Source organism: Moschus berezovskii, chromosome 2, assembly GCF_049115385.1.
Source record: "Moschus berezovskii isolate FMDL1 chromosome 2, NW_MosBer_1.0, whole genome shotgun sequence".
NCBI lineage: Eukaryota > Metazoa > Chordata > Mammalia > Artiodactyla > Moschidae > Moschus > Moschus berezovskii.
The window spans coordinates 139,773,131-139,784,196 of NC_142461.1; the positions used below are offsets into that span (position 1 = coordinate 139,773,131).

General features: G+C 38.3%; 2 pseudogenes; both read left to right on the forward strand.

Annotated features, from left to right (window-relative positions):
* Positions 1-5,304: 5,304 nt before the first annotated feature.
* LOC129538015 (calcium-binding and coiled-coil domain-containing protein 2 pseudogene) lies at positions 5,305-6,795 on the forward strand (annotated as a pseudogene).
* Positions 6,796-9,107: 2,312 nt separating this feature from the next.
* On the forward strand, positions 9,108-10,067 carry LOC129538014 (olfactory receptor 5W2-like; annotated as a pseudogene).
* The last annotated feature ends 999 nt before the right edge of the window (positions 10,068-11,066 follow it).

Here is an 11,066-nt window from a genome sequence, read left to right on the forward strand (position 1 = left end):
GGATTCCTTTTATGTCTTTTTCTGCTCTGATTGCTGTGGCCAAAACTTCCAAAACTATGTTGAATAGTAGTGGTGAGAGTGGGCACCCTTGTCTTCTTCCTGACTTTAGGGGAAACGCTTTCAATTTTTCACCATTAAGGATAATGTTTGTTGTGGGCTTGTCATATATACCTTTTATTATGTTGAGGAATGTTCCTTCTATTCCTGCCTTCTGGAGGGTTTTGATCATAAATGGATGTTGAATTTTGTCAAATGCTTTCCCTGCATCTATTGAGATAATAATAAGGTTTTTATTTTTCATTTTGTTAATGTGGTGTATTACATTGATTGATTTGCAGATATTGAAGAATCTTTGCATCCCTGGGATAAAGCCCACTTGGTCATGATGTATGATCTTTTTGATGTGTTGTTGGATTCTGATTGCTAGAATTTTGTTAAAGATTTTTGCATCTATGTTCATCAGTGATATTGGCCTGTACTTCTCTTTTTTTGTGGCATCTTTGTCAGGTTTTAGTATTAGGGTGATTGTGGCCTCATAGAATGAGTTTGGAAGTTTACCTTCCTTTGCAATTTTCTGGAAGAGTTTGAGTAGGATAGGTGTTGGCTCTTCTATAAATTTTTGGTAGAATTCTGCTGTGACGCTGTCTGGACCTGGGCTTTTGTTTGCTGGAAGATTTCTGATTACAGTTTCAATTTCCATGCTCGGGATGGGTCTATTAAGATTTTCTATATCTTCCTGGTTCAGTTTTGGAAAGTTTTACTTTTATCACAGCACTGTTTATAATAGCCAGGACATAGAAGAAACCTAGATGTTCATATGCAGACGAATGGATAAGAAAGCTGTGGTACATAAACACAATGGAGTATTACTCAGCAATTCAAAAAAATACATTTGAATCAGTTCTAATGAGGTGGATGAAACTGGACCCTATTATACAGAGTGAAGTAAGCCAGAAAGAAAACCACCAATACAGTATATTAATGCATATATATGGAATTTAGAAAGATGATAATGATAACCCTGTATACGAGACAGCAAAAGAGACACAGATATATAGAACAGTCTTTTGGGCTCTGTGGGAGTGGGCGAGGGTAGGATGATTTGGGAGAATGGCATTGAAACATGCATATGTGAAATGAATTGCCAGTCCAGGTTTGATGCATGATACAGGATGCTCAGGGTTGGTGTACTGGGATGAACTAGAGGGATGGGATGGGGAGGGAGGTGGGAGGGGGCTTCAAGATGCAGAACTCATGTACACCCAGGGCAGATTCATGTCAATGTATGGCAAAACCAATACAATAATGTAAAGTAATTAGCCTCTAATTAAAATAAATAAATTAAAAAAGAAATAAAGACATGTTTTTCAATTATTTAAGATCTCCATTTTTAATGAAACACAAATACCATTGGGATATACTTTATGTTATCCAATTTAAAATAATAATTTATCTACCCAAACTCAGGTTTAATTTGTTGGGTGAGAGTAGACTGAAAAGGTTGTAGTCAACATGGTCTTGATAACAGCACTGTTAAAAAGCTAAAGCTGGGTTCTGGATGAATGAAATGCAACAGAAGGGATTTTTCCCCGAAGACAAGAATGTAGCTGAGGGGGAAATTAAAATGCATAGTAGAAAGAGATGACTAAAGCAATTCTATATATATCATATGTGTGACAGTGAAGTAAATAATGATAATAAAACTCTTTTGTAATACAAAAGTATCAGTTTCTTGATTTTAGTGAGAAATTATTAACAGTTATGTGGTTTGATCTTTGCCTCAAAAATATCTCCACAGGTTTGATCCCTGGGAGAAGATCTCCTGGAGAAGAAAAATGCAATCCACTTCAGTATTCTTGCTTGGGAAATCCCAAGGACAGAGGAGCCTGGTGAGCTACAGTCCATGGGGCCATGAAAGACTCAGACATGACATAATGACTAAAATAATAAACAACATTTGGGATTATTATACCAAGAATGGGAATAACAATTAAAAAACCAACACAATTTTTTCACTAGGTGTCTTTTCCCCCAAATTAAAAATGGACTAATTAAATGAAATTTAGCCTGCTGAATGTCGTAGTTTTAGAGAAAATAACGTAGATGAGAGCAAGAAACAAATAAAAGAAGCAATCAGAAAAGGAACCCAAACATCTGTGACTCTGTTTCTGTTTTGTAAAAAAAGTTGCTTGTACCATATTCTAGATTTCACATATAAGTGCTATCTTATGATATGTATCTTTCTCTGTCTGATTTACTTCTCTCAATATGAAAATCTTTGGGTCCATTCATGGACCTATGCTGCAAAAGGCATGATCTGTCAGATAAATATATGGTTTTCAAAGATTTTCTTCAATCTTTATATATATATGCAATTTCCCCAGTAGCTCAGATGGTAAAGAATCTGCCTGCCCTGCAGGAGACCCTGGTTCAATTCCTGGGTAGGAAGATCCCCTGGAGAAAGGAATGACTACCCACTCCCATATTCTTACCTGGAGAATTCCATGGACAGAGGAGTCTTTCGGGCTACAGTCCATGAGGTCACAGAGAGTCAGACATGACTGAGTGTGACTAAGCACAACACACTTAAAATTTTTTCTCTCTGATTTATTTCCCCACACAATTCCCGTTATCTCCTACTACATAAAATTGTATTTCAAACCTAAATAACTTAAAAGAATAACCATTGACTCATTATCTTGTTTTTTTTTTTCTTACGTTAACTGAGGATACGTGAAATACTCATGGAAAGATGGGTTAGACTGCAAGGTCTTTCATAACTGCACAGGATGCAACTGACTAGCAAGATAGACTCAAGTTCTCCTTTTCCCAGTCCATGTTATCTCAGAACTTGTCACATCTGTTATTCAGAATATTTGTCAGACTTTCTGTACTGTAGGTCATGACTTTTAGATACTGTCTTCTTAAAGGCTAGACTCAGAAGTGACTTACAATATTTCTGACCATTTTTGTTCATCAGAGCAGGCAGAGTATGGCTAAAATTCAAAAGAAAGATAAAGAAGTACTGTATATCTAAGGAAAATACATTAAAAGTATACAATTTGCTTAATTCTTCCCAACTATCAATGAGCTCATTGTAGAATTCTGTTAATTTCTAAGTACCAATTTGCTTATTAATAGTTTTTTATGTTATTGCTATTAAATCTGTGAACAGGTTAATTCTGCTGTGCATATATGTACACAAAGTGCCTTTATGAAGCATTTCTTAAACAGCACACATATAGAGGGAGAGTGACTGATATTCTGGTCATTCAGGTCGTTTTGAAAGGAGAACAAGTTATGGGATGCTGGGAAATAGTCCGGTGACATCAGAGATACCAAGCTGTTAGACCAAATTTTAGATTCTTTACCATCTGAGCTCCCAGGGAACACATGATTTTAGGAATAAAATGGAACTTTGATGATTTACAAAGGTTATCATACCTGTGCAATTTTCTAAAAGGGTCATCTTTGCACATATGAGCCATATCTATATTAAAATTCCCCTAATAGGTATATTTTATTTATTTTTTATCACTTTGATAACAAGAAATAATAATAAGTGTATAGAAAGCTCTACTTTTCATCTTCTTGTACCAGGGAGCTTAGGAAATGCAAAATAAGCATTGATCATATTTCTGAGGCCTTAATTGTAGTAGAGAGATTCTCAAATGAACAAAATAAACATAATTCAAAAAACAGTGCACAATTTAGAGAAAGTGAGAGCATCACAAAAATCAATGAAATATCCCTGGATGATATGTGGTTGGAGGATGGCAATAAGATGATATGTGGTGATGAGGGCTGCCTTGAAAGATAGCACTGGCAGGAATGTCATTATTCACAACTAAATAGAAATAACCCAAAGATAATCTAACTGAACAATGGACCAATAAAATGTGTTATAGCCTGAAAATGAATTATTATTGTGTCACTTAATGAAACAAACTTATACGTTCAAGAACATAGATGAACATTGAAAACAGTATACTCAAGAAAAGAAGCCTGACAGAATAAAAACACATACTACATGATTCTTTTTATATGCAAGGCCAAGAATAGGAAACCATGCTGTATCAGAAAGGAGTGGTTTCCAGGGCTCAGGGAGGGAAGAAAGTGGAATGACAGCTAATAAGCTTGTTGTTTCTTATTGGAGTGATGAAAATGTTCTGAAGTAGATAGGTGATAACTGAATAGTCTCGAAAATACACTAAAAGCTAAAGAACAGTATACATTAAAGGGGTGAACTTTATTTTATATGCATTATAATTTAATAAAAAAGGTAATGCAAAGTATAATAATACTCCAAAATGAGACAGTAAAGGATAGTATTTCAGAAGGAAAACGACCAATCAAAAGGAGCTGGAAATGATGGAGGGAGACCTTTTTTGAGTTTGATTAGGTTTCCTCTTTGACTAGAGAAGGAGATAGTTTCAGGCTAACTGTGAAGCACACCACAAAGACAATTTGCAGTTTTCATTCTACCATGAATCAGTTTTCTGACAATAGTGAAGCAAAAACACTTAGCCTTTGCTAAATTGTTCCTGAATTCACGTGTGGATAAACAGAAGCAGAAATGTAGTTAAGGAAATATTTGAATAACATCAAAGCCAAAGAATAGTAGCACAGGGATTTAAATTCCAATGAATCTGGTTAAATAAAAAGCCATCTGCCTATTGTTCAGCTAACCAAGACTTGCTTATTTCAGATAAGTTCCTCGATCCTATCTTAAGAAATGTAAGAGAAAAGACTTAACATTTTGATTAAAAAAAAAAAAGAAAAATATGTAAATGAAGAATTTTATGCTTGGTTACTCACTAAAATCTTCATCTAAGGGCTAGAAATAGTGTTTTCTTCTCATAATTGAAAGGATTTGTCTGAGCTTGTTAATATCCACAATAAAACATTTTATCTTATTTTGCTGTGGGTTCACACAAAAGCCTTTCCTCTCTTTAGCAATTGCGCAACATATATATGAACTTAAGATATGTCTGTTGTATTGAAAAATAGTGTAGGTGCCACAATAAAAATAAAAATATGTACAAATGTATCCCCATGTGAACACATGCCATGTTAACTTAGGTCTAAAGAAGAAGCCCATAACGTGTACTCTTTCTCCATACACCTAAATACATACATATGTTCACACATAAATACAAATGTGTAACAGAGAAAGAAGTCTATGTATTTTAGATGTATGTATCATCCCTAATCTCATTTCCAGTTTATTATATAAAAAGCCATTTAGAATCTAAAGTGACACAAATATATGTGGTAAATTCTGTTGCTATGGGTGCCCTGTTGCTGTTGCACTGGCGCTGGCTGCAGCCCCTGGACCCCTGCCATGGAAGAGACAGTAGAAGTTCCCCCAACATCAGCTGTCTTGCTGGACCACTGTCATTTCTCTCAGGTCATCTTTAACAGTGTGGAGAAGTTCTACATCCCTGGAGGGGACATCACATGCTATTACACCCTCACCCAGCATTTCATTCCCCATCGAGAGGATTGGATTGGCATCTTTAGAGTTTGATGGAAGACAACCCCCGAGTACTACACCTTCATGTGGGTTGCTTTGCCTGTTGACCTAAACAGTGAATCAGCCAAACAGCAGGAATTCCAGTTCAAAGCTTATTACCTGCCCAAGGATGACGAGTTTTACCAGTTTTGCTATGTGGATCAGGATGGGGTGGTCCGGGGAGCAAGGATCCCTTTCCAGTTCCGTCCAGAAAATGAAGAGGACATCCTGGTTGTTACCACTCAGGGTGAGTTGGGAGAAATTGAGCAGCATAACAAGGAGTTTTGCAAGGGAAACCAGGAGCTGAAGGACAGCTGTGTTAGCCTCCAGAAGCAAAACTCAGACATGCAGGCCACGCTCCAAAAGAAGCAGGAGGAGCTGGAAACCCTGAAGAGAATCAATAAGAAGTTGGTACAGACAATGAAAGAACAGAAGAACTGTTGGGAGATAGAGCTGCTCCAGCTGAAAGAACAAAACCAGAAGATGTCCTCAGAAAATGAGAAGATGGGAGTCAGAGTGGATCAGCTTCAGGCTCAGCTGTCAAGTGAAGGGAAAGAAATGGAGAAGCTTGTTCAGGGAGTTCAAGATAAGACAGAGCAGCTGGAGCACCTGAAAGAGGAAAATGGCCAACTCTTTCTCAGTTTAACTGAACAGAGGGAGCACCAGAAGAAGCTCAAGCAGACAGTGGAGGAGATGAAGCAGAAAGAAAAGACTGCAGTGAAGAAACAACAGGAGTTAACGGACCAGAACATGGACCTGTCAAAAAGACTGAGTGAGAACAAGATAATATATAATGTTCTACAGAGAGAGAAAGAAAATGGAAAAAGAAAATGATTTTTTGAAGAGAGAGAACAGCAGACTGCTGAGTTATATGGGTCCGGACTGTGACTCTGTCATATCAAGTGCCCACTTCGAATCAAGGAGGTACAAGACAAGACCGAGGACTTGTCTTTGGAAACCCATATTCTGGTATCCAAGAAAGTTCTGCCCCGAGCCTGTTCTCCATCAAGAAATGCCCTACCTGCAAATCAGACTTTCCTGATGATGTCTTTGATCACAACTTGGCCTTGGAGCAGCACCTGCAGACCCTTAGTTTGAATTGTCCAATATATGACAAGACCTTTCCAGTAGAATAGAAGCAAATCTTTGAAGACCATGTGTTCTGCCACACTAAGTGTCCAAGCTTCTTGGATCTATACTGTACATGGATTCTATACAGTAGAACCTATTGCTTCTTCTATGAGTTTTGACCTAAGATCCTGTCTAACCTCAGTTATTAGGAATTTACTTAGTCCTACTGCCCTATAGGTGGAGTCATGTCGATTATCTGAAGCATAGTGTTAAGGGCTGTTACTTCCATCCTTGTGGGTTACAACTTTTAAGTCACATAACTCCAGCTATGTCAGCCTCTCACTTAAAATGCCTATTCTTGTGAGGGTCTCTAGCATAAAGGCCACGCCTGCGATAGAGCTGACCTGGCTCTTCACAGCCGGCCTGACTCAAGTGAGTAGTTTCCCAGGTTGTCCCACTGCCGTTCAAGGTCAGACCTTGAGTATGTTTATACTTAGTCCTTACTCCTGACCCTGGGACTGGCGACTGATCTGAAAATGAGAATTTCTTCTTCCTCCTCAGGCCTAGCCCAAAATGGCATGACAGAGAACCCAAACATCCAATTTGGATACCAAAGTTTTCTCACCTTGATTTCGCAGCTCCCAACAGAAGCATTCTTGAATCATGGACATGGAATATTATTTAAACCACAGAAAGTCTTCTTTCTCTTTGTATTATACCTCTGAATGGCATTTTTTTTACTCTGTTTTCCATGTGCACATAACTTTTATTGTTATAAGTCCTTCCTTAATGGTTAGTGGGACTTGTTAGAAACTATGGGTTTGCAACTTTCTGAGCAAGTGAATTTGAAAGAGGATAAGTCAAAATAATGAGAACTATTGTTAGTCACTTTAATACTAAAAATAGTCTTCTACTGAAAAAAAAAAATTCTATTGCTATGACAAACCTAGACTGTGTGTTAAAAAGCAAACTCATCACTTTGTTGACAAACCTCTGCATAGTCAAAGTTATGGTTTTTCAAGCAGTCACATACAGTTGTCTGACCTGGACCATAAAGAAGGCAGAGTGCCAAAAAATTAAGTTTTTGAACTGTGGTGTTGGAGAAGACTGTTGAAAGTCTCTTGGACAGCAAGGAGATCAAACCAGTCAGTCTTAAAGGAAATCAACCCTGAATACACTGGAAGGACTGTTGTTGGAGCTGAAGCTCCAATACTTTGGCCACCTGATGCGAACAGACAACTCATTGGGAAAAACCCTGATGTTGGCAAAGATTGAAGGCAGAAGGAGAAGAAGGCAGAGGATGAGATGGTTGGATGGTATCCTGAAAAAGTGTTTAAGTAAACTCCAGGAGATGGTAAGGGACAGGGAAGCGTGGCTTGCTGCAGTCCATAGGGTCATGAAGAGTCATACATGACATGGCAACTGAACAATGAACAACATTGTTCCTCTTATCGTTTCCATTTTATTATATAAAAAGCCATTTAGAATCTAAAGTGATGCAAATATATGTGATTAATTTTGTTGCTTTCATTTCCTCTTAGCCCTTTTCTTCCACTGGTAAAAAGATTCATCCTTTGACAACAACCACTCCACAAAGAGATAATGAGCATTGTGGGAAAGCAATAGTAAATTTCTAGAAAACAGGTCAGTAATAATTATTTCATGTCTCACCAAAGGCTAAACACAGCATGAATTAAAGTAAGTAACATAATTTTTTTTGTTGCTGTTGTTATTACTAGTCATTGATATACTCACTGCATAGGGAACTAAGTCAAAGACTCTTAAACCAATCATGTTTTTCTGAGAAACACAAAAATTGTAATCATATGTTTTTTACCCAAGTGAATATTTTCAAGCATTGAAAATACTTAATCCTAAGTGTTAGAGACTAGCTTCTCTATCATTGGAGTCTCTTTCATATGGTTTTCAAGAGGTGAAAAATTTATATTACTCCAGATCTACTCCCTGAGGTTAAAAAAATAAAAGAAAACAAAAGTAAGGCTCAGGAAAGAACTGGTAGAAGATGACAAACCTTGTGGATGGCATCTAGATTTACATTAACCTTTCAAAAATGTTTTTCTTAAATTCATTTTTTTTCTTGAAGAATAGAGGGCTATGTCTCTTTAATTTGTGTGCATAACTGGATATTTTTCTGAATATAAAAACACAATTGCAGAAGAAAAAAAAGTTCTGCTTTATGATTTTTTACAGATGTGTAGAAGTGCATGGCAGCCCACTCTGGTACTCTTGCCTGGACGGAGGAGCCTGGAAGGCTGCAGTCCATGGAGTCGCTGAGGGTTGGACACGACTGAGCGACTTCACTTTCACTTTCATGCATTGGAGAAGGAAATGGCAACCCACTCCAGTGTTCTTGCCTGGAGAATCCCAGGGACGGGGGAGACTAGTGGACTGCCATCTATGGGGTTGCACAGAGTCAGACACGACAGAAGTGACTTAGCAGCAGCAGCAGAAGCGTTACACATGAATGTGCCATTTATATTTTTGATCAATTTCTCAAGAGTTTATACAAGATCTAAAAAGAATGGAAGGAGAGAATTGCTCCTCTGTGACTGAATTCATTTTCTTGGGAATTACTAATTCCACTGTGAACAAAGTGACCCTATTTACCATGGTTCTCCTTGTTTATCTCATCAATCTTCTAGCAAACCTTGAATGATAACCCTGATTAGGATGGGTCCCCAGCTGCACACACCCATGTACTTTTTCCTCAGCCACCTCTCCTTCCGTGACCTCTGCTCTTCCACAGCCATCAGCCCTAAGGTGCTGGTGGACCATTTGCCAAGAACAAGTCAATCTCTTTCTGTGGCTGTGCTCTGCAAGTCTTGGTGCTGTATACATTCACAGACTGTGAGTGTCTCCTGCTGGCTGTGATGACCTATGACTGGTACAAGGCCATCAGCAGCCCCTCACTCGATGTGGTTAGCATGTCCAGTGGGGTGTGCCCCCTGCTTGTGGCTGGGCTTACCTGGTGGGAATGGCAGATGCTCTGATACACACAACATTGACATTCCACTTGTGATTCTGTGGGTCAAATGAGATTAACCACTTTTTTCGTGATGCTCCTCCTCTCCTACTGCTATCTTGCTCAGACACATAGGTCAATGAGTTAGTGATATTCACGATTTTTGGCTTCATTGAACTGAGTACTATTTCAGGAGTCCTTGTCTCTTATTGTTATATCATCCTATCAGACTTGAAGATCCACTCCGCTGAGGGGAAGTTCAAAGTTTTTTCTACCTGCACCTCCCACCTAACTTCTGTGGCAATTTTCCAGGGAACTATGCTCTTCATGTATTTCAGACCAAGTTCTTCCTGTTCTCTAGATTAAGACAAAATAACCTTGCTGTTTTACACCCTTGTGATTCCCATGCTAAACCCTCTGATTTACAGTCTACAAAACAAGGATGTGAAAGAGGCCCGAGAAAAATTGAAAAATAAATGGTTTGAATATTTATGTTAGGTGTATCTCAACAAACATGCATCCACACACATAAAGTGACAGATGATTTATTAGAATTATATGGTGGAATACATGACAAACATAATTTTTCAATTTCTTTTTTTTAATTTTATTTTTTTCTTTTCTTTTATTTCTTTTAATTGGAGGTTAATTACTTTGCATTATTGTATTGGTTTTGCCACTCATTACATGAATCTGCCCCGGGTGTACATATGTTCCCCATCTTGAACCCCCCTCCCACCTCCCTCCCCATCCCATCAGTCTGGTTCATCCCAGTACACCAGCTCCGAGCATCTTGTATTATACATCAAACTTGGACTGGCGATTCATTTCTCATATGATAATATACATGTTTCAACGCCACTCTCCCAAATCATCCCATCCTCACTCTCTCCCACAGAGTCCAAAAGACTGTTCTATACATCTGTGTCTCTTTTGCTGTCTCGTATATAGGAAAATTCTGAAAGAGATGGGAATACCAGACCACCTGACCTGCCTCTTGAGAAACCTGTATGCAGGACAGGAAGCAACAGTCAGAACTGTACATAGAACAACAGACTGGTTCCAAATAGGAAAAGGAGTACGTCAAGGCTGTATATTGTTACCTTGCTTATTTAACTTATATGCAGAGTACATCATGAGGAATGCTGGGCTGGAAGAAGCACAAGCTGGAATCAAGATTGCTGGGAGAAATATCAATAACCTCAGATATGCAGATGACACTACCCTTATGTCAGAAAGTGAAGAGGAACTAAAAAGCTTCTTGAGGAAAGTGAAAGAGGAGAGTGAAAAGGTTGGCTTGAAGCTCAACATTCAGAAAACAAAGATCATGGCATCTGGTCCCATCACTTCATGGGAAATAGATGGAAAAACAGTGGAAACAGTGTCAGACTTTATTTTTTGGGGCTCCAAAATCACTGCAGATGCTGACTGGAGCCATGAAATTAAAAGACGCTTACTCCTTGGAAGGAAAGTTATGACCAACCTTGATAGTATATT